The sequence below is a fragment of the Lissotriton helveticus genome, chromosome 3_2 (assembly GCF_964261635.1).
Source record: "Lissotriton helveticus chromosome 3_2, aLisHel1.1, whole genome shotgun sequence".
Taxonomy (NCBI): Eukaryota; Metazoa; Chordata; class Amphibia; order Caudata; family Salamandridae; genus Lissotriton; species Lissotriton helveticus.
This window is the reverse complement of record NC_136062.1, coordinates 23,209,589-23,235,054: the sequence shown is the minus strand read 5'-3', so window position 1 is coordinate 23,235,054 and position 25,466 is coordinate 23,209,589. Positions and strand designations below refer to the sequence as shown.

General features: G+C 41.4%; 1 long non-coding RNA gene across 1 annotated transcript; it reads left to right on the top strand.

The window, feature by feature from the left end:
- Positions 1-287: 287 nt before the first annotated feature.
- Positions 288-20,591, top strand: LOC144826200 (uncharacterized). The gene is made up of 4 exons (XR_013609703.1): positions 288-510; positions 8,751-8,848; positions 9,254-9,330; positions 20,317-20,591. It is a non-coding gene; the product is annotated as an uncharacterized LOC144826200 (long non-coding RNA).
- Positions 20,592-25,466: the final 4,875 nt, after the last annotated feature.

The following is a 25,466-nucleotide window of genomic DNA, read 5'->3' as shown; positions in this document are numbered from 1 at the left end:
GCATCCAACCGACAGGAAACAAAACAGGATTTGTTTCTGGTGGTGGGGTGTATTATAGCACCTGAGAGGAGGGTGGGTGGAGTCAGAAAGCGTTTCCTGTTTTGTTTCCTGTCGTGTGTGGAATACCTCATGAGTGATGACTGGGTCGAGGACGAGGGACGTAGAGGTAATGCTTGTTTACACCACCGGTTTCCCATCTCACGTTTGTATCACTGTGTATTAGTTACCCGGCAACGAGCAGCTCTTTCCCGCGGAAATGTCTTATTTTATTGTGGAGGGATCTCCAGGCCGCAACCTCAGTACCCAGCAGGTTGCGGAAACAGCGCTGCCGCTTTCCGGGCTGGTTTGCTGTGTGTGAATAACTTGGCCCCTTCTCCAAGGCTGTCAGACTGGTCCCGCCTGAGTAGTGACTGGAAGGGGAGCCGTGGTACAGCAGCAGGAGCGGCCAGAGAGAAGCAGCAGGATGGAGAAGCACCACTCAGCCAAAGTCCGGGTGCACGTAGAGTACTGGTGAGTACACGCGCAGCTTTAGAATCTCGGACTTCAGGTGCATTTCTTGAGGCTCAATCAATAGTTTCAGTAAAGTGGGGGTAGACGGACTCAGTCATATTGTGTAGTTTACCGCAATATTATTTATTGCTCTGAAAGACCGACCTGTACTTAACGAGATGTACCGCACAATCCATGAACTCTGTCCTTGATTCCAGGAAGTGAGCTCATAGCTACAACACGGACATTCAAAACGCTGACCAGCTAGCTGCTAAGCATTTCCACCCCTAACCCCGTTATCTGACATATGGATACACACAATTATTTGACAAAATACAGTTGCATCAACACAAAAAACAGACCAACACCTGTTCTTGTGGGAAACTGTTGCAAGTTTATTCACATTCTTTTATGCAGTACACTTGTAGGGTAATTTTACGAGTGATCATCCCAGTGCAGCGCCTTTTAGGACTAACCGCGGACACACGTTTTGAAACACTCTCCATCCACCGGGCATTACGTTGTTCTCTCATTATTTATCTGGTGCTGTACATTTCATAGCGGTGCTTTGATGTGGTTGCTGCACCCGTGCCACCACGGAGCACGGTAAGGCCAATCCTCAGATGTCAGGATACCAACTGTCTTGCGACGCTGTATAGCGACTTGCTATTCTTTTTAGCTCTCCTGTGCCTGCTGGGTGAGTGGGTGGCAAATTCCTCCGCTGCTGGCCAATGAAAGAGGAATGTCTTGGTGTGATGCCCACCTAAATAGCCAGCCGCCTCCCAAAAGTGACATTATCCATGGGGAGGTGAGGACTCGCCCTCGTAGTGGCCAACTTCCCGACCAGGTGGCCATAGAAAAAATACTAACCCCCACCATGGGCAGTGAGGAAACACTATGGGGCAGTCCCCTCTAGTGTACCCCTTTGTGGGAGACCTGGCCATCTGCCTTCCCATCATAGTATGTGAAGTGAGATTTGGCATGCAGAGGATAGAAGGGAAGTAGAGGGACATTTGAAAGAGAAATGGAAAAAGAGAGGTAAAAAACTGAGAAGTTTTAATTACAGGACAGTTTTTTAATGTTTAATTGGAGTAACGTGGTAAATATTTTTGAAAGGGCAGTCGTTTTAGAATGCAAGATTGTAGAAAGAAGCAACATTATTTACTTGTGAAGATTGTGCTATATTGGGACTTTGGAATAGTACTCGAATTAGGTAAATAATCTGTTGCTCGATCACTGTTCTAGCCAGGTCAGTTGATTAGCTCAATGGTTGAAAGTGAGAAATAAAGGCTGGACTCATGTCTAGAAAATACATAGGAAATAATGTAGCCATTGAAAAGGAGATTCTGGCATTCATCTTCAGGTTTGACTCATGTTTTATTTATACAGCAGAGTGGGATTCATTTAAACGCCCCTGGTATGCATTGGCACCAGATGGAAGGTGTGGACAGCTTCTCAAAGAGTAGAAGTGTATTACCTGCATTCCATTGGCTGGAAGGCAGGGGAAGCAAACACTGGTGTGAGGGGATGGTGAAGGGGCTCCCTTTTCAAATTTAATAGATACATTTGTTGGCAAATAGCTACTGATTAGACTTCCTGAAGCACTCCTGTTTTGTAGAGGTTATGGGTGAGTGGGGTGGGGCTTCAGGTTGAAGGGGAGCTTTAAGTGAGGCCAAGTTTTTGTCTACCATAATCACACTTCAGTGCAGAGCCCTTCCACCTCTTTGTTCCTCTGTTGAAGGTGCTCCAGGCTAGAGACGGCCCTGCTGTGAGGGGCATCACTACGCAAAGGCTGTGTCTGAAGCGCAGCCTGATACACCTTTGAAATGTATCCGGAAAGGTGGCTGCCCCCGGGCAATTTTAAAGGCAGGATAACAGTGTAAAAACTCCCCTCACAGAGAAAGTTTCAAAGTAAGCCACCTAGTGGAAACCAGGTTAAAGTAACTCTACCTCAAGGAAGCAGGGAAATCCGACACCTACAGGCAGCAGCAAAACAAAGGCAGCTTTACATGTTAGTTTGTGCCCCTTTTCTGCTCACATTTTTATACTACTATTAATAGCCCTGAAATAAATAAATTAGAAAGGCAGCTGGTTAAGAAATCCCTTAAAATAAGGATTTGTAGGAACATGTTACAAAAAGGTAGTTAGTGACTTCTAATTACAGCAATAGTCTTTAGTAACTGCAGTTAAAGTTTAACGGGGTTATCGTGAACTTGCATTGTCTTTAAAGAAGACCTGGTTTTCCTTCCACCTAAATGTTCCCTCCAGAATGCCAAAGAGAAGGATGCGTCTAAATTTTCAGCCAGGCAACCTTTTAATAAAGACTGAGGCTATATAAATACCACCACACATTTAGATTAAATCATGTGTTGTATTTAAAAAAGAAAAAAAGATGTAATCCCATTTAGATGTACCCTACACCTCGTGGTACCTTGCAGGTGGGGATAGCCCACCTGGATTGGCGTTCCCTAGAATGTGCGGGCATATTCAGTTATCTCTTTTAGTTTTAAAGACTAATAGATTTTTAATGGAAAAACCACACACAATCTAGTCGTTGGGGATGAAGTATTATCTGAATGTATGTAAAACATTCTGTAATCCATGTTTCATTAGATAATGGGTACAGTTTATTTAATATATATATATATATATATATATATATATATATATATATATAAATTTTTTTTTCTTTTATCAGACTCTAACCAGGTACCGATTATGTTTGATAAAAAATGTTTGCGAATTTTAATAACTTAAACCCCACCGAAGAAATGAGATCTATAAATACCCATTGGCTAAGTAATTTGAAAAAAAAAGAAATATTGGCAATGATTTGTTTGTGTTCAGGGCCAGTTTAAGCATTGGTTGGCATCCAGTGCAACAATCTTTGTTGGCGGCCCCAATAACCTTCTTCTCCACATATTTCCTCACTACCACCCTCTAAGGGTGCTCTTTATCTTTCCATAGATCCTCTTTACATGTACTTAATTTCTTTTCTAGCGCTACTCATACCAATGTATGGCGTCGGAGCACTCCTTGTCACACATCATACAGAGGCAGTGATGTGCACATCACTGTATATGAAAGGTTACATAAGACAGCGGGGACTACAAGATGTAAGAGTTGTCATATATATTGGTGGGCAGTATATGTTAAGAGCGCTTTTCTGGAAAATCACAAACTCAGGAGATGAAATTGAACAGTGTTTGTGGTTGTCGTAACTAATAGGCATTTATTTCTACCCAAACTAACCCTTCTTAGCAGTGAAATAATAGGGAAAAACATTAGGTATTAAACCTGTGCTTTGTAGTTTGCATGCAGCTCTTTGATGCCAGTCCATAGCTCCCTATGCTATATTACAAGGATTGTAACTTACAACTTGCAAGTAACAAAAGGATCACTGTCACAAGCTCTGCAACCCACTGAGCTACATAGCGTACAATTCTGTTATCTGCAAATTGCACGTGCCAATTACAGAAGGCACATTAACCCTCTGCCGCTGCTTTATGATAAAGTCACAACTGCTAGACAAAACTCAGATCTCCCCAGAAGATGCATAAATCAGAAGTTATCTTGATATTTTTATTACCGCCTTAAAATCGTTGAGCACACCAAGAACTCTCCAATTCCATAGGTATTTGAAAATGCAGCACCCCTCGAGGTCGGCGCCCTTGTGTGATGGCACCGCTCACTCTGCCCTAAAGCCGGCTCTTTGTGTTTGTTTTTGTTGTGGTGGCTATTTCCCTGAGTAGTGCCCTTGATCCCTCAGCGTTTCTTGTGTAACCTGTGAGACTATGCCAAATACAAATAAGATTTAGGGCGACAAATAGTGAGCGATATATCTTCCATGCTTTCACAGAAAATGTGATCATTATTAAGTGACACATGTTCCAAGAAACAAACAATGTTGTCTGGAATTGTATAAATGGTTTACTTGGGTTAAAGCTATTTGATGGACATTTGACTGTATGTAAGTATGATGATGTTGAAAAAGGTGATGTACATCTGATTGTAATTAGGGTGACAAAGCTGGTGGCAACAGAGGGTCGGAAAAACTCACTGGAGGAGAACATTTATTTTATTTATTTAGATTTATATAGCGCATAATCACCCAGGGGTCTCTAAGCGCTTGTCCAAATGTACACACAGAATGTTCCTGCAGCAACGCAACCTTAGATCAAGCCCCATGCCTCCCGGAAGAGCACCGTTTTAAGCATCTTCCTGAAGGGCAGGAGGCCTGGTTCTTTACGTAGATGTATTGGCAAGTTGTTCCAGGCCACTGGAATCGCATTTGAGAATGCACGCCCACCCATGGTAGCAAGTCTGAAACGTGGGCGTGCCAAAAGGGTGGCATCCGTTGAACGGAGCGCCCTACTCGGAGTATAGGGGACCAAACGCGCTTTAATGTAGCTTGGCGCGTTACCATATAGGGCTTTGTGCGTGATACAGAGTCCTTTAAACTTTACTCTTTGTCTGATAGGTAACCAGTGTAATTTACGCAGTAATGGTGTTGCATGTGTTCTCCTTGGTTTTTTAAATACCAGCCTAGCTGTGTCATTCATGACTGTTTGTAATCTAGTCAATTGATGCTGGGGTAGGCCAGCGTACAGTGAATTGCCATTGTCTAAGCGTGACAGGATCATGGCTGATACGGCCCGCCTCAATGTTGTTGGGGACAAAAGATGAGAAATGTTCCGGAGTTGTCTTAAAAGGCCTACACACGTTCCAGTAACTGAAGACACTTGCTTCATCATAGTCAATTTGCCATCTATGTGGATGCCCAGGCTTTTCACATCCGCTGCTGGTTCTGGAAACTGCCCTAATTCCTGCGGCCAGAAAAGCTCGTTCCAAGGGCTACCAGAGATGGTAATTGGCAGCACCTCAGTTTTATCTGGATTTATCTTCAAGGAATTAGCGGTCATCCAGTTGACCGTATATTTCAAGATGTTCTGCAGTCTAGCATGTGCACTGGGTGAATCCTCAATTTGGATAACGATTTGAGTGTCATCTGCATTATTATAGATTTGGCATTCCATCTGGTTTAACACCGCAATCAATGGCTGCAGGTACACATTAAAAAGGAGAGGTGAAAGTGCCCAGCCTTGCGGCACTTCACACGAAATGCCGGCTGATGCTGAAACCAGATCTGCCAACTGCACTCTCTGAACACGATCTTGACGAAAGGAAGTTAGCCAGGCGTGAGCGGTTCCCTGAAGGCCGAACTCCCCCAGCCGCGCCAGCAATTGACTGTGATTTACCGTGTCAAATGCCACGGAGAGGTCCAACAGCACCAGGGAGCCCGGGATCTTTTTGTCTGCTCTACACCTCAGATCGTCAAGAATGGACAGCATCACCAACTCCGTACTATGATGTGCCCCAAACCCCGCTTGATTCCGTTCTAGCAATTCGTTGTTTTCAAGATGCCTAGAGAGATATGCAAGAACATGTTGTTCCAGGATTTTTGCTAGAAACGGCAGCTGGGAAATGGGCCTGAAGTTCAAGTTTTTTGCATCCGCCCCTGACTTTTTCAGGAGGGGGATTAAACGTGCCTCCTTGAAAATGGTGGGAACCAATCCAGTTTCCAAAGAACTATTGAGGAGGGTCAGGACATCGTCCTCTATTCCTGGTAGTGCTAGCTTAAATACCCTAGGGGGACAAGGGTCCGCCTGCGACCCAGACTTTACTCACCCCATTAGGCTAGCCAATGACTCCTTGGTAATCGGGGGCAATGTACTCAAGGGATGGGTGATCAAGGGCGCTACCGGAGTAAAATGAACCGGACAGTCAAGTTTTGGGGTATGCGAAATTTCCATTAGTAAAACCACAATTTTCTTAAAAAATAAGTACTGACATTTTTGGCAGTCATCCTGCGAGAATGAAGGGCTCTGCTCTTTAGTTTTCCTTAGTACTGACCGGACCTTAAAGACTTCCTTTTGGGGGTCTCTAGCCGTCGCGATTCTATTCTCGTAGAAGTCAGCTTTCTTGGACAGAATTGCCTGTTTATAGAGCAAATTCTTGTATGTGCAGACTCCGTACACTAGGGTCATACCCTCTACGCCAGGCTCTCTCAGTTGTATGCAGGACCCGCTTTCTTAGCCTAAGTGTGTCATTAACCAGGGGGCCCCTATTCCCATGTCCACGATTTTCACCTTCCGTGAAAGGGCAACGATTTCTATAGCTTTCTCAAGTTTCGTTATCATATTACAACAGATGACCTCTAGGTTACCATGAGACTTTATAGGAATGAAGGTTTGCAGAAAAGCAACCAAATCTTCCTCTCTGATCTTATTCCAGCTTCTTTTAGCCCTCCAGCCCAACCCTGGCTTTTCCCTCTTCCCTGGGACTGCTAACTGACCCTGCAGAAGATGGTGACCACGAACAAGGCAGAGTAGCAATAGAACTCCTCTCCGGGGTAGTCATCCAGATTAGATCGAGGGTATGACCCTTGTCGTGGGTTGGACCAACCACCTGTTGCCCAAGACCCAGTGCAGTCAGTGTCTCCTGTAACTGGTTCGCCTGACCGTCTTTGGGAGACTTCTCCCAATGAAAGTTAAAGTCTCCCATTACCATCAATCTTTTATATCGTGACCGAAGTCGTGTACCAATTCCACAAAGGAGTCCATGACATCTGGGGGGTACGTGGGGGTCGGTAAACCAGGAGTGTTCCCAAGCATTCAGCACCAGCATGGAATTTAACCCCAAGCACCTCAGCACCCTCCAGACTCTCTGCACAAATTCTTTCTGCTTTCAAGCAGCTGTTCTATAGGAACGCAACTCCTCCTCCTTTCATAAGACTTGCTCGAATTTTGCAAATGGCCGAAAAATTAGCAGGTAAAGAGGCCACCAGATCGGGAGTGGAAGACTCCTCAAGCCACGTTTCAGTAATTCCCATGATATCTAGTTCCCCCTCCTGCAATACTGAAAAGATCTCTAATGTTATGTTTTTGCAGAGAGCGAGTATTAAGTAGCGCAAAATTAAGGCTCTCTGCAGGATCCCTTCTGTTACTCACACGGCTCCGGAGGGTGTGGTAGGGGTTAAACAATCCTTCCCGATGTAGATCCATGGTGATTGCATGGCTAAGCTGTATTTTACCATGATTTAAAGCCAGAAGCGCGACCCTGGAATATGCCATGCAGGGGTCAGGGGTTGTGGCCCCTGGTCCCGGCAGGTCGCGGACGGGCGCAGGCGGGCTTGCCTCTGGCTCGCCACCGGTGCGCCATCAGCGCGCCCGATGCGCGCTTGGATTGACAGGTTTAAGTAGCTGACGAGCTTGGCCGCCTCGCCACTAGAACGCTCCCCAAAATGGCGCCCGCAAATGTCCCTCCCGACCCCTAAGATGGTGCTGAAGAATTGGGTAGGGAATCTAAGAGTCCCGCTAAAATAGCAGGTGAGTGGGGTAATCTTTTATGGTGCAAGTATGCGAAAAATACAGTCAAAAGAGCAACATGTAGCGATAAAACTGTTTTTAAAAAAAACATTGATTGTGATAATTAAAAGCGGTAGTGTGTGTTTCCAATAGCCTCAATAGCAGAGTGGTACCTTGTCCTAGAAAAGACCAAAAACATGATGTGCAAAAAGCTTGACTTACACTCAGCCGGGAGCCACATTCCAGGCCATTGTGTTTTTTTGCCCACTGTGCTGCTTCAGAGACTGACCATCCAAATGCAAATCTGACTTGGTCGTGTTCTAATAGAAACTGTCCAGCCCCGGCCCCCGACTGTTATGCCAAATGCCTTCCGGATGGTAACACAAACCACCAGATGCTGTGTTTTGCCTAGTCTTCCATGCCTACTGTTATAGTGGGAACACTTTCCTGCAAACTTAAGGAGGCATTAAAACTGCCCACTTTGCGTTTTTTTTAACATCTTCACAAACTTTATCACAAAGTTTAATAAAGTGTTTAAAAGATAATTTCATGCAGTAAGTGGCACAACTTTGCAACTAAGCACATCCTAATGGTGGTGGTGATCTGACTAGAATAGGTAGGAAACAACCTTATTGCCTATGCAGATGGAGTACCGACATATGTAGGACACACTCTATACCTGCAGATGGCAACTGTAGTTGATTGTGGGACCTTTTCTTGAGGTTATGGGGCAAGGAGTAGTTTACGGACAATATGTATTATGTGTGGATAAAGTTGCATGACCCCTACTGGCCAGCCACCTATTGCTCTAGAAAGCATTACACAGTAAACAAATGTCATAAAATGAATGCCCTGCTAGGTCTTAATGGTTGTATATATCTGTTTCCTTTCCAGTGGAGGGTGAGGTTATGAGCCCCGCTATCGGGAACTTGCCAGCAAAATAAAGCAAGAAGTTCCTGATGTGGAGGTTTGTGGTGAAGAGGGAAGGAGAGGTAAGAAGATGTCATAGATTTGTACATGACTGTATTTTATAGTTTTTTGTGCACAAACTCTAATGGTGTGCCATACTGCAGTAATTCCAATTGCTATAAGGCATTCCAGCCACAGCTTAGTAGTAGGGACAACACTAACTATAGGAAATCCTGTAATAATAAAGAGAATGCTTGAAATTGCTTGGTAACATAAAAAAAAATGTCTAACAAAGTATCTTTAAATACACATTGACAGCTTAATCGTTAGCAGGTCCATAGTAGTGGGTGGCATATATCTGTGAATATATATTTCTGAATTTGATGTTGTAGGATATTTATGCGGCATTATGAGCTAACTAATATATATGTGTTTGCCCCTTTGATCGTTGCGATATTATCTCTTTATATTTTTTTGCTCTATTGTAGGATGCTTTGAAGTTAAAATCAATGACCAGCTCATTTTCTCTAAGCTTGAGAGTGGCAAATTTCCTTACCATGAAGATGTAAGTGCTCAATATTTAAAATCCTATTTTGTATATGGTTATTGTAAAAAATGCGTTTGATCAAAGATGAAATTGACAAATAATCTCGGACAAAATGACACAAAATAACGTTAAAATACTTTTGCTTAAGTGCAAATAAAGATGAAAATGTGACACGTATTTATACAAAATTACAAATTGCTCCTCAAGGAAAAGCAAATGGTAGTGAATTCCATGAACTTCCAACTTTGTACTGTAGCTGGGTGGGCACAAAATGGAGCAGTAGAACGAGTCAAAACTCCAGCACAGCACTAGAACAACAAGAGAGGTTAAGGGGATCAGAATGAGGCAAGCTACCAACTTAATGGTATGGAGAGGAAGAGTGCACAAGACAGAGCATTGGAGGTAGGTTGGCTCCGCAGGAAATCCGAGAAGGAGTTTAGGATCAGGCTTCAAAAGCCAATCATGGACCCTTCACAGCAGAATTAGTGTATGGCAGGGAATTCAGGATGCAGCAGAAAAGTGGACAAAAGAGGAGCACTGTCTGAAAATGGCACAGGAAACTCTGGAATGGGTAGAAAAGGGTAGCCCACACCATAAACTAAAATATGTCCATGAGTTGAAGAAACATGACCAGGATCGGATGAGGGGCAAACAATAGGCTAGAGCAGAGGCCTTCAAACTCTTTTGCTTTTTCTGAAATTCACTAAAACACTGTCCCCATAATTGGGTGTTGTGAGCCCTTTACATTCACGTGCCACAATGCAACTGCACTTGCTGGACCAATGTCCGCTGCAGCCCTGAGTACCTGACTGTCTCCTCTACCTCTTCAACCCCTTCGCCTCCATACCTTGCCATCACTCCAATCTTGGAATAGACTCTCTGTCCCTTTCCCAAAAAATTATCCTAACTCTAGCATTGAAATTGAGTCGCCATGCCTCTTTTGTAAAATAAGACCGTCATAATTGTGATGCAGTGGTCCTCTCAACCCCCCCCCCCCCCAGCCCAAGTGCCACTGCACCGACTTCACTAATGATAGCTGTGCATCACAAAGCGGGCAGTCTCCTCGGCCCTTTGTGGATGATGGTTATTCCCCATTCTCGTGTGCCGACATCTATACTACGGCCTGCTGGTGAGTTCAAGTCTTAAAATTCTATGAGAGCTTTTTAGCATAAGTCCACGTGTTCCTGGGCCTGGATGCGTCAGTCTTACCTGTTACTGGGATGCAGGTCCAGAGTCCCCACGCATGCGTTCCCAGCTTGACGTTGGGAAGAACTCTAGAATTCGTGACTGCGGCAGCAGCAATCCTTGGTGCTCCTTCAATCTTGCAGTAAGACTTCTTCTTCATCCGGAGACTGTTCTTGGGTGCGCTTGTACACAAGCTAGGTGATTACAAATACACACTGTCCTAGTGCGACTGCCCTCTTTCTGGACCAAAGCCTCATCCTGACATCTAGGGGTACTCACATCGCTCACAGGGCAACGCCCCTTAGTCTCCTCAATGATCCCCTCCTGGCATATAGGGATTGCTTAGCAGCATCAATAGGGTGACTGCTCACTTTGGGTCCCAGCACTACTAAGAGCAGCGGCCCTCCCTTTGTGGTAGTATAGCACCAGAGCAACCCTTTCTTCAAGTAGTGCCCCCCGTTCCCATCCTGGTATCAGGGGATCCGAACAATGCCGGGGTCCTGTTCTCTCTGCTTCCCCCACCTGGCATACGGGGGTCACTCCGTTTCCCCACCTGGCATAAGGGGGTCACCCATCACACACTTCAGTTTTCCTGATCGCGACACTGTTCTTGATGTACCGGAATCTCACAGTACACTCCTGGGATCCTCTCAGTAGGATACCCACTGGACCCCGCTCCCTCCAGGCACCCTCCTTCTCCTCACAGGGCCCACTGGTCGTGGGTCAGCCACAAGCTGGTGCTCGCGGCAAGTGATCTTGATTCTTCTGGGAGCTGTCCCCTCATTCAGCATGAGTGGTAGACCCTTAGATTCCAATCCTGGTCACAACAGGCTGAATTCCTCCTAAACTACTCCACACTGAGGTACAGCTTTAGTTTAACAATGTGGGAGACTCAAGCTCCCATTTTTATGGTATATTTCCAGACACACTTGTGACGTAGTGTCTTTGTAGTTTGTGTTTTGGGGTTGCCCACTTTGAAGTGGCCTCTCATTTTTTGTGCTCTTCCTCCAGAGAGCAGTCTATCACAGGAGTAGTCTCCAGTGTTTGTAGTTCCAAGCAGAGTCCATGGGAGTAACCAGAGGTTCACACCTGGATAATATCCTCAATGATATGTGCATCTAAAGGTTACCAAAGGGCCCCACCCAACTCTTTGATTCTCTGTTCAGTCCCATCTCCTTCAACAGATGTTCCCAGGCATCTTTGACCAGTGGCCTCCATTCAGAATCAAAGGTCCCTATTGATATACATCGAAGAGCCTGGGTCTTGCTTTCTCCTGTGTCCCTCCCAGCTCTCAAGAATGGAGCAATGCACAAATCTGGTAGGGCCGACCTCTACCTGCTCCTCCTCTACCTCCTAAGATAGAACCCAGTGTCTTCAAAGTGTGGTGCCCATTGTAAGTGCACACAGTATTGTGAACACATACACAGGTGGGTAGCCTCCAATGTACTTGACTCTCGGACGGACATCAATGCATCCCAGTGCACTCAAGCAATACCCCACCCTATCTCCTACATGCAGTACCAACAGAGGCCCACATATACCCTCGCTCCTAATCATAACAATACATGCAATTTCCTGATGGACTAACTTCTCAGAGGCACGCAGATGCAATCATGCAACCATGCATGCTATATTCTGATGCATTGTACCTTTTCACAGGCGCACATACATTCCTGCGCTGTGCACAATCCAAAGTAGGCCAAGGTAAGTTAAGCACACAGCAGCGGAATTTTACCAGAGCGGGCCAGGAAACGCCACCATCATGACACCGGTAAAAAGGCCTCTACACTCTACTGATCACTGAAAATACAGTATGCTGAGCTTCCCTCCCAGCCAAAGCAGACCACAATCCATTAATCATCAAGCTTGCTTGGGAGTCGGTATGTTTTAACCAATGGAGTAACTTTAATTTTTTTTAAATACATTTATTTTTATTTTCCAACAAAACAAATAGCACAAGATGGGTGTCACATAATACAATTGCAGGAATCAATCACAACAAAGTACAAACAATATAATTAATATCGGGGCGATCTGTCCCTCTCCCTCAATCTAATCAAGATAAGATTCACCTCCAGTGTCTTCTCATTCTGTTCCTGTCGCATCGCCTCAAACTCAGGAATGGTAATGAGTGAGTCCTAACTTTTAATATGACAAATATGACAAATATTTATTCTTTTTGAGAAGTAAGTTAAGGAGGTTATGTCTTTAGTGGGCACTTACATGGTTGCATTGGGTATAGTCTGATTACCTATTTTCTAAAATATATACTTTGATAGCACTAGTTTTTATCTTAAATGCTAAATCATTTGCTGCAGCCTAATACTTGCGTAATACAATTTTAAAGTAATTACAAAATGGCTTTCTCTTACAGACTAGGAACTCGCAGCACTATAAATACACAAGTCACTATTCCCCACTGTTATATCTTGTTAATGATGTATGTTCCTTTAAATGTTAATGTTGCAATGCCTTGCTTACTGGATTCTGGAATGTGGAATCCAGGTGCCAGAAGAGGGAGTTACTTGGTTGCTGATGGAGTTGGTCCTTGGTTGCCTATGGGGTTGAATTGATGAATAAACCTAATTTATATCTACAATCCGCGTACCTCATGTCTTTTCAGTGGCCACGAGGATGGGATCGATTTGAAGATTCTCTATACCGAATTTATGGAGAAATGAATGAATCCGTGAAGTACTGATGAAAATTTCTTCAACCTCCTGGAATTTTTTTTTCAACCCCTAAGGCTGATAGCTTGAGGTACCTTTGAATCAAGCTATCTCTAGCTAAAACCGATTTCTGCACAATTTTTAACCCGCTTAATCCAGAAATGATATCTTTCATATTTAAACAACTAATTTTTTAACCTTCATATCGATCGCAACCGCCTGAATAAGTATTTCATTTTAAACTTGAAACGTGATTCTTCTCTGCATTTTTACTCGTAATTTGGAATTAGCTGTTGTCTTATGAAAAAGAAACTTACATGCTGGAAATCGTTAGTGCTGGATAATAACTTCGTTGCAGTGTTTATTTACAAATCTTCACACGCGTACTCTGTTGACTTTCAAGTGCGCTGCACGGGTACCTCGACATTCTATCTCGCATGTCACCACGCTGTGCATCATCGCGTCAACGCTGAATCACGCTGCACATCATCACGGCACTACGTCCTCGACGCATAGCGGCCATCTTCAATTGCCATGACAACTATACACAAAGTGTATATCGGCAAATCGCATCACGGAAACATCGTTTTACTCAAATTCTAACGAAACATAATACCTTTGCATTTAGACTAATTTGTGGAGCACAACAGCGGAACCTATATAACAAGCATCAAACAGCTTTAAACAACTTTTAAAGGAGAATCGTTTTGTTTATGAAACCATCAGGCATTCAAGCAGGTGAACTGAGAATAAAATTGTATGAAACGTTTGAACAGATCTAATTTCATCATACTTCAACATATATATGTATCTGCATATATTAAGCAAAGCGAAATCGGTCAAATAATCGAGTATTACATACAGTATTTTCGAATGAAATGAAGTAAATTTGAACTACTCTACATTATTCAAGCTGACATCGGTGACTACATTAATTATTTTAGTTTTTTTTATATACATATTTCTGAATATTTTTAATGTATAAGAATTAAGTGAATTTAGTCATTATGGATGTTAACTCTTCTGTTACAGCTCCTCCCAAATTCCTACAAAATCCTGGTTCTCCTTCCATGAATTGGGAGGATTGGTCCGAATCATTTGAAACCTACTTAGAGGCTATCGGAGGAGATGTATTCTTACCTTCTAAAAAGTTAGCTTTACTAAAGCACAACTTAGGAGTAGAAGGAAGGAAAGTTCTAAAAACCTTACCTGTAATAAACCGAGTAGTGTCTACTGTTGACACTGTGGATGAAAGTAGTGAAACCAGTTCCAACGATATGTCCATAGATGTTTATTCTGAAGCTTTAAAAGCCTTAAAAGCCTTAGAAGAAAATTATGGAAAAAAAACTAGCATAGTGGTGGAAAGACATAAATTTTTCTCGAGGGCACAATTACAAGGAGAAAATGTCCAACAATATGTAGCTTGTTTGAGGTTTTTAGCTATAACCTGCAAGTTTAAAGATTTACACGAAGAGATAATTCGAGATCAATCTATCAATAGAATTAAAAACATAAAAATTCAAGAGCGTTTACTTGAACTTAAAAATCCTTCTTTGCAGAAAACTCTAGATACTGCTAGGAAAATGGAAAACACCTCATTATGTTAAAGAATTAAGTTCCATACAACAGAAAGATAATGATAAATCCAGCAGTGTCAGTGTAATAAACAGTAGCAAAAAGAAGACTGATTTTAGATCTGATAACAAAGATACAAAAATTAATTTTTCAAAAAACAAAACTAGTTTCAGCAAGCGTGTTTGTTTCAGATGTGGCAGTCAGAAACATACTGCTGATTTTAATAAGTGTCCTGCTGTTAAAGTCATTTGTAGCAAATACAAAAAGATTGGTCATTTTGCCAAGTGGTGCAGAACTGGTGATAATAGTAATTGGAAACGTTCTGTCCATCTCATTGAACCCCAAAGTGATAATGAGGATGATGATAATGAAAATAATAAAACAGAAATTAAAATAATGGTTATACATGATGATTCTGTTTGTGAGATTTCTGAAGATTATCAACCTCCTAAGTGTAATGTGAGGATAAATAATGATGACATGGCACTATGGGCAGACTCATGTTCACCATATACCATTATAGATAAATACATGTGGGAAAATGGGAGCAAACCAACTTTGATTTACTCGAATGTATGTCCTAAAGGGTATTGTGGTATAAAACTACCTATGTTGGGGTATTTTGATGCTCGGTTAACATTCAAAGGGAGATCTTGTTTAAGTCCAGTTTATGTAGTTGAACAAGGCCGTGCCCTATTGGGATGGAAGGATGCAAAGAAAATGGGTTTGATATTAGACCCCAACCATCCTGATCAAATACTATTATCCCAAGATTATGTTGATCAAGTTTTGTTAACTGATGACAATCATTCCTCCAAATGGGAATCTGTATTTCCCAAATTGTTCAGCAAAGATCTTGGATGTTTAGTTAAATTTGAACACAAAATTATTCTCAAGTCTGATAACAATCCTGTTCATAAAGTAAGAAACGTGCCATTTGCTTTACGAGGCCCATTAAAGGAAGAATTAAATAGATTGTGTGAGGCTAAGGTAATTGAGCCTATAGAGGCCTCTGATTGGCTTAGTCCTATTTTGGCTCAAATCCAATGGAAAAATTAGGATGTGTGTGGACCTGAGAGATTTAAACAACAACATTTGTGTTGACCGTTATCTCCTTCCACACATAAATGAAATGATATCTAGTATTAAGGATGCTATGTATTTTTCATCTATTGATTTGTCTAATGCATATCATCAGATCAAATTGCATAATGAATCCAGACATTTAACATCTTTCATCACTCCCGAAGGTGCTTTCCAATATCTGAGGATGCCGTTTGGTTTAGCATCTGCATCTTCAGTTTTTCAAAGAGTCATGTGCAATATCTTGAAGGATGAGAAATATGTAAGAATTTTTCAAGATGATGTTTTAATTTGGGGTAAAGACTTATCTTCTCATGATAAAAATGTGCATAATGTTCTTAGTAAACTGCAAAATGCTGGTTTAACTGTGAGTGGTGAGAAATGTAAATTTGGGGTAAAACAAATTGATTATCTTGGTCACACTATTTCCAATGAGGGAGTTAAGCCAAAAATGAAATTGTTGGATGCAATCGAAAAGGCACCACATCCGGTTAATAAAGATCAGTTACGGTCCTTTTTGGGACTTGTGGAATATTATTCCAAATTTGTTCCTAATTTTGCTGACAAGGTACACGAATTGAGATTGATAATGAAGAAGGGTGTGTCATTTAATTGGTCCACCTTATGTCAACAAGCTTTTGACAACATCAAAAAAGACATTACCAAAGCAGTTGCCCTAAAGCCGTATGATCCTAGTCATATCTCTATTATAGTAGTCGATTCAAGTGCTTATGGTTTAGGTGCTGTTCTTATGCAAAGGGACAATGATGGCGCTGAGAGAATCATTGCCTTTGCTTCTCGCACTATTAAAGGTGCTGAACCCTCCTATTCGGTAATAGAAAAAGAAGCTTTAGCGTGTTGGTGGGAAGTGGATCACTTAAACATTTATTTGGGGGACGGCATTTGAACTATGGACTGATCACAGACCACTAATTGACATTTTCACTACAAAAGGTGCTTCTAAAGCCACATCTAGGATAGCAAAATGGTCTTACAGATTGCAAGAATACAATTTCAAGATTAAGTATGTACCTGGTCACAAAAACATCAATGCTGACTGTTTATCGCGTCTCCCATTGAACTGTGATACAATTAGTGTAGAAGACAAGGATGAGTGGTTAATAGCCAGCATTGAGGAATCGTGCAATAATGCATTGAAAGAACAGGAATGGATTGAAGCTGTAGCTATAGATGACGTTTTGCAGCAATTGATCAAAAAGTTGCATGAAAATATAGATCCATCTACTTTGAACAAGACCGATTTAGCAGACTATAAGATGATATGGGGTGAACTATCATATGTTGATGGTATTCTTAGGAGAGGTGACAGGTTAGTTGTACCTTCATCAATTAAGGAAAAGATGTTAAAATTATTACATGAAGGACATAGTGGCATGACCAGCATGAAAAGGAGAGCTAGGAATGATTTTTGGTGGATTGGCATGGACAAAGATATAGAAAGATGTGTTCGAAATTGTTTAGCATGTATGTGTAGTGATAAATCTCACAAATCACAAGAAACCACTATTTCTGCAACCTCTTTTCCTGACAAACCATGGGACAAAGTTGCCATTGATCTATGCGGTCCTTTTCATGTGAAGGGAATTGAAGACAAATATGCTATAGTTTTAATGGATTTTCATTCTAAGTGGCCTGAAGTTGCTTTTGTAAAAGACATCAAAGCTTCCAACATAATTGAATTTTGTGAGAATTTTTCGTAGAGAAGGATACCCTTGTGTGATTCTTTCAGATAATGGCCCGCAGTTTGTGGCAGGTGAATTTACTGATTATCTTAAAATGGTTGGCATAAAACATAACACTACTTCAGTTTATAGTCCAAGAGAAAATGGTTTAGTAGAAAGATTTAACTGAGTTTTAAAAGAATGTATTCAACTAGCTAACAACAATGGTGACAACTGCAAGGATGCTGTCAGGAACATGCTATGGTCTTACAGAAATACTCCACATACTGCCACTGGGATGTCTCCATTTTTTCTATTAAAAAAACGTGAGGCGGGGTCCAAAGTCAAACCCACTTGGATGTCTAAGAAAGATGACATAACAGTCAGGGACAGCAGAGAGATTTTGAATAAAGTTCAAAAGTACCAAGAAAAATATATTCATGATCATAATGTCAAAGTTAAGGCATCCTCAAAATCATTTAAAAGTGGTGAGTGGGTACGTACACAACAAATGGGGAACAGGAAACCTGGTTCTTCCAAATGGTCCAAACCAAAACAAATTGTTTATACTGTTGGAAATATAGTCAAGTTAGATGATGACAAGAAATGGAATATAAGGAGCATAACAAAATGCAATGATTTAGAATGTAAACTTCTTGCAAGTCAAGGATGTATCAATGCAGAATTTAAGTCTGCAAGATCTTCAAGTTTTGCTTCAAAGGAAAGTGTAAAGGAGAGAAGTGTTCGTCCTAAATCCAAACCTATATGGATGAAAGATTATAAGTGTATTTAGTTGTCATAGTAAATTGAGGTAGAAATTTTGTAAGATATGTTATGTAATTTATCGGACATGTGTTTTTTAAATAATTTTAATTATTTTCACCATAATTATATTCTTTTATTTTCAAATACATAGTGTTATATAAACATAACTTGTTTTAAGTTATTTAGGAAAGGAGATATGTTATATCTTGTTAATGATGTATGTTCCTTTAAATGCTAATGTTGCAATGCCTTGCTTACTGGATTCTGGAATGTGGAATCCAGGTGCCAGAAGAGGGAGTTACTTGGTTGCTGATGGAGTTGGTCCTTGGTTGCCTATGGGGTTGAATTGATGAATAAACCTAATTTATATCTACAATCCGCGTACCTCAAGTCTTTTCACCCACTGCACCAATCCGGATTAAATTCTGTGGCTCTCTGATCACACATACTGTCATCTGCAGTGATCCCCTTAACCAATTAACCTATTTAGGTTTCATGAATGCAAAAGGGTGCATTTTCCACCGATTAGTTTACATTGCATTTATTTTTCCTTTAAGCTTTGTGCGTTTTTTTTTTATATGTAGTTACATGAAAATGAAAAAAAGAAGAAACCGAATATATTCTTTTTAGTTAAATCTTTCACCCGCCACCCCAGCATGGATCACTCTTCCCACACATTGTAATCGCTTAGACCACTGCATTTAAATGAAGACTACCTGGAAATGTGCCAAATGAACAACATAGTGCTTCCAGACCACCCTCACACGTACTTGTGGCGGCATTTGCGCTAACCTACAAATACTGCCATGGATCCCCAGGGGGCAACCCCCACACTTTCAAGACCTCTGGGCTAGAGTCTGATTAAGAGAGTGGACTTGAAGACATATAATCACAGAGTTCAGGGTCCTATTTTATTGAACTGAGATCATGGAAGGAAATAGTCCCAGTTTCTTTTGCATAATCCCCTTCGACATTAATGACAGAAATAAAGATGCTATTCAGCACTCATCCAAAGAAATTCAAGTTTTGCATCCATACACCAGACTTTTTATGCTTTAGAAGTCAACTTCTGTTTATTCCTTACCCGTGTTAAGATCTCACCTCTCCCTTCCCCTTGTTTTAATAATTTGGTGGCACTTTCATTCATCTAAAAACCTAATCTTAAGAATACCTCTCTGCAAAGAAGCGCAAGAAATGGCTTTGGACTTGTAGTTAGATACCTTATTAATTTATAAAGAACAGAAGATTCTTTTTTTTAATTTTTTGTCTGCTGTGGGGCACACACTCCACGTCTAGTTCCTGTTCCACCAGAGCCATGAGCAGATGACATGTGTGGGTGATAGTGAGTAAGTAGTATCTTTCTGTGGATGGAAGCCTGGAAAGAGGCATCTGTTCATGCAAGCTCTAATAATTTATGCACTCTTTATTGGTGGAGACTAGCATCTATTTTGAGTTGTATCTGGTTATTAAAATTCTGAGTGATTTGGCACTGAAGTAACTTGAACTCCAAATTAAAAGGTATATACATCTTCAGATCCTGGTAGAAAAGTTGTGCTCCAAATTGTGGAAACTATGAAGACTATGTTGGAATCCTTGCAGAAGTCTCAGCCACACGAAGTCGCTTTGGACTTTATTCCGCATCGCATTTGTTCCTCACTGTGCACTGCCAGACAGATACCAGCCATATGCAAATTAGCCTTGGTGGTTTCTCTCTGTGATGTATGATATTTCTGGCCTCTTGGAGTGAGAGGGAAGCTTGCACTGCTCCTGGCTGTGTTTGATCTCAGACTCTGATCTTTGACTGTGCTGTATCTGCTCTTTCTGTAAAGGAACCTTGCACTGCTTATACCCATGTAGTACCCAGTCTTGTGTGCGAGTGATTTGATCATTGCTGTTGGCAATCCTATACCTACTTTCTGTAGTTAGTGGTTCGTGTGAACAAGTGTTAACCAAAAACACACTCAAAATCTATGATCGCAGACCATGCCTGTTACATTTTCTCAGATGCAGCATTTCACAATACGATTTGTTTTGGTTTCTTTTAGATTGTGAATGCAGTCAAAGAAGTGAAAGAGGGTCAACCGATTTCGAAGATCACCAAAGTAAAAAAAAGAAAATGCATCCTTCAGTAGGGAAGGTGGCTGTGCCGGCCTCAAACAACTACAAATACTGACTGGATTCCAGACTGGGAGTAGATTCTTTTCATGAAAGATTTTATCAAAATCTAGGATAAAATCTAGAGAAAAATAAGAAGCTTTTCCCTGGGAATGTAGTTTCCGATGTATTTTAGGTTGAATTCTTAATAAAAAATAAAAAATCAGTTGAAATATTTGTGGGTTTTTTTGTTGCTATTTCTGCACCTGTTTGCCCTATGTATTTATTTTGTGTATATTAGGAACGCACATCATTTTAGGTAGTTATTGCCTAGTACAGTGCCAGGTATATACATTGTGCTGGAAATAATAACAAAAAGTCAACAGCGCTGATCGTCTGCAGAACGAGAATACAGGCCGAGAAGATGCAACCAAATGTATGTTGAGCTTACATCTTATTTTTCTAAAATCTTTGGCAATTTCATGGTGGTTGTGCCATTTTATGGTCATTTGCCATTCTGCCTAGACTATTCCTACACGTTTAATTTTCTGGTTTTCACCAGGAGTCCGGGATCTAACCATTTCTGGCCAGTGAGGGACCTCCTCCCTTACAAAAAGACCCCCATCCAGCCCGACTCCCAGTCACAAGTCTGCGTTGGAAGGTAATGAAAAATATTGCTCGGAGGATTTCGGTCGGAAATTTGGTCCCAGAGCTGTAGGAACGAACAAGCACTTCACTATGGCAAGAGGAATTTCACACTGTTTAAAAGGGGTAGTTCATATATTTAACATGTTTTTCCTTTTTGTAGGTAATGAATATTTAAAAAAAAATATTTGACACTCGGAAAAAAACCACTAGCGAAGTAATTAGAGGGGGAAGGCAGAAATAAAAGGGGAAAGGAGTAGCTGGGAGGGGCAAATGCTCAGGGAAGAAGCAAGGGGCGTTAAAGCAACACATCACATCAGAGCGAGGCAATACAGATTACACAGTGTCCATAGTACTAGTTACGGAAGGCAAGATTCTGTACACCTTGTATTTTCCATCTTTGTCCATGGTTAAGAAATTATCTCTAAACAGCTGCCATGTGTGCTTGGGTCTGGAAGAGATGGGATTTAGAGATGCATAGAATTCGCGAGTGGTCACAGTACGACATATCATTCAGCCATGTTGGGAGGGTATTACTGCCCCAATGTAGCACCACCTCTCTTTTGGCCAGTAGTAGCGCAATAGCAGTGAAGCGCCTTACTGAAAAGGGGATAGGTTTAAAATAACCAAGTAAAGGCCATAAATGGGTCTGGGTCAGGTGGTCATGTTATCATGAGAGATCATAGAGTAAACCTTCCCCCAATAAGAGTGGGTCAATGCGCAATTCCAGGATAAATAGGCAAAGCCGGCTTGCTCTGCTTTACACTTGGAACAGTGGTGTGGTCTGGTTGGGTCAACCTGATAAAGCAACTTATAGTGTAGTAATTTGTTACGATGGTCATGAGAGACACGTTTAGTTTCATACAGCAATAACCCCAGGCCGGGTCAGGAAAAGAATATCCTAAATTGTGCTCCCAGGCAGCTCTTTCACCGCGCCAGTAGGCTGCAGTTGCAAAGGGATGTGATAGTCTAGATATCACTCTGAAGTTATCGGATGTGGAAATCACTAATGTAAGAGGGGAAATGTCCTTAGATTCGGCAGGATAAGCAGGCAAGATATGCATTAGTGGGCTGTGTAAGCGGTGGAATATAAAGTTATGCATATGTGTAGAGCCTCCGCCAGGGTAGATCTGGACTTTTGGCCACAACACATAGCTGATGCGAAGCAAGTAAGTGGTGCACCAAGCGTTTTTGAGTGAGTGGAAGCCATGGATTATCTACGAGGGGCAGATGGGGAGAGTAAAAGTGTCTTCACCCAAATAATGTAAAAGTTTGGACCAGATCCAGCAGGTGGTGGATAGGGTCTGTTTCTCAGCAGGGTTCCGAGGAAGCCCCTGTGGGAGTATAGAGGAAAGAGGTAGGTAGAACACCTGAGCTCTTTCAGGTTTGAGATGAGGTAATCTGGCATCAGCATAGTACCAATAAAAAGCAAAGTACGATTGGTCATTAAGTAGTATAGTTGGAGGTCAGGAACTCTGAAACAACCATGATCGTAGGGCAGATTCAGCCTGGGTACTCAAGGTTGCATGACAGATATCCGTAGGAGGGAACAGCTGTGATTTATTCCAATTTAATGACCGCCCAGAAAATGTCCCAAAGCACACCACCTCCCAAATAATGGGGGAAGAGATTGCTTGCCAGATCGCGGACAAATAACTGCATCGGCCTAAAGAGCCAACAGTGGCCCATGGCAAAAATGGAGGCCCTTCTCAAGGGTCTTTCTTGGACATGACTGACTCAGGAGTCCATGGCAATAAAAAATAAGAGCAGGGAGAGAGGACAGCCTTGCTGAGTACCTCTTGATAAGGCGTATGGCTCCAAAAGGGCACCACTGATTTTGAGGCGCTCAAAGGGAGTCATATAGAGTAACACAATCAGGCTCTGAAAGCCATTCAGGATTCTCAGCTTAGTTAATGTGGTGTGGAGGAAAGACCATTAAAGGGAGTTGAATACTTTCAACATCCAGCAGTGTGACCCTAGCAGAAATAGTGGGTGAGACCTGATTGGTTACAACAAAGTGTGAAGAGACTAATTGAGGTGGAGAGTTGAGGAACAAACCGAGTCTGGAAGACATTCTATTTTCCATTAAAAGGAAAGGCATGTGGCTATGACTTTGGCCAAGATTTTATTGTCCTGAATTTAGAAGTGATAATGGTCTGTAGTCTGTGCAAAGCTGGGGAGATTTGTTGGGCTAAAGCAACATAATAACAATGACTTCATACAGTGTAGGGGGGGAGGGGGAGTATGTCTGGTTCAAGAGATTCAGCATAAACACCCAATGGGTGTGGGACTGCTACAGCGGGACTCCAAAAATAAATTCCAACTCTGGATACTCATCACCATTACCCTAAAGTATCCAAACACACATCCATTCACCAGTGGGGCCCATAACACTGCACACTATCTCTGTTCATTTAATTCAACTTCGGGGTTTAGTGAAAGACAAAGAGTCATGCTGTAACATTGGCGGAGGGTCTAAACCTATTTAACTAATTTATTATTTACACCTATAGTTTTAAACTCTTTGCCATGGTTTTCAATGAACACCAATTTTATTCAGACACACCACCCTAATGGCAATGGATCTGCTAGAACGAAAATCAGGCGAAGGAAAATACAAGACCAGCTTTTATTTCTCAATTTATCTAATTTTTATTCATAGTAAACGTTAGTATGTCTGACGTTTAGGCATTCATTAATTCTTTATTCAGTAAAAAATCTTAATCTTTATTTAAAAAATTATCATTTATTTAAAGCTCGGAAAATAGACATTGATTTCAGAAAACAGAGTAAAGTTTAGCAAAGGACAGAGTTCCAAATCCATTCTCTCCTAACATCCCTAACTAACACTATCTTATCCTCAGTCCTGCAAAGAAAAAAAATAAAAGATCAAGTATTCTTACATCCAGGAATCGATCTGCAGTTCAGCAGCACTTCGAGACGAAATCGAAAGGCGCGAGCTTCTAAGCAAATCAGGGGTTTTTATACACTCATTTCCTAACTTAATCTATCTAAAGTATCTAACAACATCAACTCTGGTTCTGATTGGACAAATTTGGGGTAGATGAGTCTCCTCATCATTACAGCATCATATTCACAATGAATCAGCAGAAAAATAGTGGTTTGTTTAGTACCGTCCATGGCCAAGACACTTCCTTGATTTGCAACGTCGGGTCCCTTTCCCACGTTCAGAACATCCGAACGTCCATGTTTTGGCACCCATCCTGGGTTCTGGGGCAAGGTAGCCTTGAACCTCTCCTCTGAGCACAGATAGTTCACTCTCACTTGCAGGCTTTAGGCGCGCATAAGCTGTCCAGCACTTGCTCAGTTTACCCGAGCAGCCATTTTCTGGTAGGCCTCAGAGGCCACTTTTGGAACTATCAGAAACAAACACAAATTCATGTTAAATATGGAACTAAAGCCCTTCTGTTTACCTTCCACCATACTAATGTTTCCCCATTAGTTGTTACCTAGCAAATAAGCCACATAACTGTGCTTTATACTTGCATATCCCACGACTTTCTGGCACAAAAGAGTGTACAAAAAGCACATTTAAGCTGCGTTTATTTATATTTAAGCTGTGCATTAGTTCACATCACAGTAACAATACAAATAGTTAATTATATTTGCGTCATGCAGGCAAAATTAGTATTCCCATGTGTAAAAATGTACAACTTTTTCTATGGTTGATTCATTTTAACACAACATACCATTAGTAAATATTAACGTTATGGAACATTGATTTCGAGAGGGGTGCACAAAATTTTGTTTACCACCTCGCTCTACCAATTCCCTCATCTGGTGATCCTATCACCAAACATTTATCAATTTTGTAGAATTTTAGCGGAACATGTTTCGAATTCTTCATTTTAGTACAATCTACACTCTAGTATCTTTCTCTCTTGTATCTTTGAAAATGTTCTCTCTAATTTCTTCCATTTCTATTGCATTCTTTTCTCTTTCCCTTGCATTTCGTTCTTGAATGGTCTTTATTGCCTTTCTAAAATCTCTCCTACCTTTGCATATGCAACATAACCTAATTAAGAAAATCACTATCACTAGAACTGTTATTGGAATTAGTATTTTATCTATAATTGAACTACCTATTTCTTGGAACCAATGCTTAATTGCTGTAAAACGTCTACCCTATTTTTCAAGAACACCTTCAACCTCCAGTGGTTCAATTTCTTTATGTAAATCTGTAATATTCGTAACATACTTTTCAAGATTCTGACTTTTGTCTGGAATATAAGTACAATGTTGCACTTTCAAAATTCCACAGACTCCTCCCTCTTTTGCTAAAATTGTCAAAGGGCAAGTCGGTTTTGCATTACCATAGCTCTCATGGCAACCATTTCAGTATCAACCATCCGGAATCCTCCTGCGGTGTCTGTTGACAGACTATCAACTATTGTGGACACTTTTCTGATTCTATTTGCATTAAATGTGATTCCCA